This window comes from Arachis ipaensis, chromosome B5 (genome assembly GCF_059453495.1).
Source record: "Arachis ipaensis isolate K30076 ecotype BB chromosome B5, ASM5945349v1, whole genome shotgun sequence".
NCBI classification, from domain to species: Eukaryota; Viridiplantae; Streptophyta; class Magnoliopsida; order Fabales; family Fabaceae; genus Arachis; species Arachis ipaensis.
Window position 1 is genome coordinate 147,056,206 of NC_142440.1, and position 3,442 is coordinate 147,059,647.

Sequence of the window (3,442 nt, forward strand, 5' to 3'; positions counted from 1 at the left end):
TAACAACAAAGCCTTGTCCCACTAAGTGGGGTCGGCTACATGAATCAAACGACGTTATTGTGCTCTGTCATGTATCATGTCTACAGAGAGACCGTTTACATGTAGATCTCGTTTGACCACCTCATGGATGGTCTTCTTAGGTCTTCCTCTGTCTTACGCCCTTTGTCCATCTTTCATCTCATCCACCCTCCTGACTGGATGTTCTATCGGTCTTCTTCTCACATGTCCAAACCACCTGAGACGCGATTCAACCATCTTTTCCACAATGGGTGCTACTCCAACTCTCTCCCTTATATCTTCATTCTTTATTTTATCCAATCGCGTATGACCACTCATTCATCTCAACATCTTCATCTCTGTCACACTCAGCTTATGTTCGTGCTCCCCTTTAGCCGCCCAACACTCCGTACCATACAACATAGCCGGTCTTATAGCGGTGCGATAGAATTTACCTTTAAGTTTTAAAGGCACTTTTTTGTCGCATATAAAACCAGATGCACTCCGCCATTTTGACCAACCTGCTTGGATCCTATGATTTACATCCTGTTCAATCTCTCCATTATCCTGTATGATGCACCCAAGATACTTAAAACTTTTAACTTTTTGTAGGATGTTTTCTCCAATCTTCACCTCTATATTGGGGTTTTCCCTTCTCAAACTGAATTTACATTCCATATATTCCGTCTTACTACGGCTTATGCGCAGACCATATACTTCTAGAGGAGGTAAGCATCAAAGTGGTCCCTGAAGTTATCCTCGAGGCTCAAAGTAATCCCTGAAGTTAAAAATTTGTCTAGATCGTCTCTGAAGTTGATCTCCGGTACTCATAGTGGTCCTTCCGGTGAATTTCGTCCAGTTGGCGTAACCGGAAAGCTGACCTGGCGGCGTTGGTGACACGTTAGCAGCCCAACGGCTAGCTGACATGGCGCAATAAACATTTTGGACTCAATTTGGTCCCTAATTTTAGGTTAAAAACCCTAACCCCCAATTGAATCTCTTCTCCTTTCTTCTCCATCGCACACGCTGTTCTCCTCTACTCTCCGTCACACTCTTCACTCTTCATTTCTCCGTCACACTCTATACGATTTAACCTCTCCGTGCTTCCACTGTCATTGATGCGGCAGGGTGACGTTCTTGTCTCAATTTCTGTATATATTCTAAGAAAACTCAAGACCACTTCTGCCATGTTTGGTCTCCTTGAAGGTTCTTCAACCAAGCATGCTAGGCTTAGCTTAACTAGCTGAATTGCACAGACCTTCTCACTATTTCCCACGAGACTAGGATTAATGAACAAATCGAGTTTCTCTTCTGCATCATCTTTGTCAATGAGATTCAATATGATTGATGAAAGCATCGTCTCACTTCCATCATCCTGCACAATAATAGAATCTTTGCCAGTGATCAATTCCAACAGCACCACTCCGAACGCATACACGTCCATCTTCGATGTGACTCTCCCTGAATCAAGATACTCTGGAGCCATATAACCCCTAGTTCCCACAACATGTGATGTGTAATAAGAACAAGAGCTTGTTACTTCTCTATCTGATTCTTTAGCCAAAGTGAAATTCGCTATCTTGGCCCTTAGATCTTTATTTAACAATATATTGTCAGTGTTTATGGCCTTGTGAACATAGCAAGGATCTGTGAAGTTATGAAGATACTCAAAGTCCATTTGCAATATCCACAGCAATCTGAATCCTCTTTCTCCAACATTGGTGTTCTAGGGTTCTATTTCTTCTCCCAAGCCATTCTCTCAACAACCATTTTCCATGTACTCAAAAACAAGATAGAAGGATCCATCTTTTTCCCAGTAACCTTCCAGCTTTATCAGGTTGAATTGATTGATCCTTCCTAACAAATTCACTTCCTTAGAGGCACCGAAATTCATCTTCTTGATCGCCATGGTTTCCCTCTCCTTACCAAATACCCCAGGGTAGACAGAGCCTTTGGTTCTGTTGCTTGCACTGAAATTCTCATGTGCTTCTTTAATTTCATCAAACTTGTACACTTTGGAAAGAAGCTCAATGCTTGCTAACCCTTCACGTATTTGTTCTGAAAACACTTGCTTTGTTCTGCCTCTTCTATCTCCCCTGAAGAAAATTTCTAATCTCTTTCTACGCACAAACACGAGAGATAAAACGACAAACAGAAAAAACAAGAAGCTTGCAGAGGAAGTAAGAGCAACTATGATTCTTTTTCTTTTTGTCTTTGTCTTATCCTTTCTTACAGTGTAAAGAGTAGTTGGAGAAGGTGGTTGACCATTTTGAACTTTGGTTATTGTGCTGTTGGGTTCACTTGTTAATAGAATCAGGACAATTGTGAATGGATAGAGCATTTCATTTTCTGAGGATAAACCATTGGCATCAACCATACTACTTGCGTTGACATGGAACCGTGTTGCGATATTAGAGACGTTATCACCCCAATTAACCGAGTAGGTCAGCAAAGACTTGGTGCCGCTACCGGCTTGACGCGCCGTCGGACAAGCACATCTGAGGGGCACGTGCAACACCATGCCAGGATGCAAATCAAGAACCCCATAAGGATTGTAACGCTGGAGAGAATCGCACGTGGTTAATCCCTGAAAGGTATCAGTTGCTGTTATAAAATATGTTGGATCTTTTGGCAGAACGTATGTGGTTTGGGCTTGATAGTACTCATCATAATCATCATCATGTTCTCTGGTTGGACAAAAACAATTGAGAGGGACAATGACTTCTTTGCCGGTTCGGAACAGTGTGGAATGAGTGGCGTTGTTGAACCTTGCAAGGTCCTCTGGGTTTGAGGAAGTGAGGTTGGAGATTGTGGCAATGGTGTTGTGAGGAGTTTGGGATTTGAATATGAGAAAGGTTAAGCAAGATTTTTGGAATCCATTGCAGGTGTATAGGAAATCTGAAGAAGGACCCTCTGCGTCGTTGTTGCTGCAACTTAGTACTGAGTTTCCTGAATAATTCTGCTGTGACATGATGCCATTTGAAGATACAAGAAGAAAGCTTAGTGTGAAGAGAACAATAGTATTATCCATTGGACTCAGACTCGTGATATGATAGACTAATATTTCTCATATCAGAATACGTAATATACAGCGCAAACACGGGTTGGATTAAAAAAGTGATAAAATTATTTAACCTAAAATTAGGGACCAAATTGAGTCCAAAATGTTTACTGCGCCACGTCAGCTAGCCGTTGGGCTGCTAACGTGTCACCAACGACGTCAGGTCAGCTTTCCGGTTGCGCCAGCTGGACGAAATTCACCGGAAGGACCACTATGAGTATCGGAGATCAACTTCAGGGACGATCTAGACAAATTTTTAACTTCAGGGATTACTTTGAGCCTCGAGGATAACTTCAGGGACCACTTTGATGCTTACCTCACTTCTAGAGCTTCTCTCCATAACTCCAACTTCTTGTTTAGGTCTTCCCTTGACTCTCCCATAAG

At 42.2% G+C, this 3,442-nt stretch overlaps 1 pseudogene; it reads right to left on the minus strand.

The window, feature by feature from the left end:
• Nucleotides 1-1,033: 1,033 nt before the first annotated feature.
• On the minus strand, nt 1,034-3,028 carry LOC107641252 (lysM domain receptor-like kinase 4; annotated as a pseudogene).
• Nucleotides 3,029-3,442: the final 414 nt, after the last annotated feature.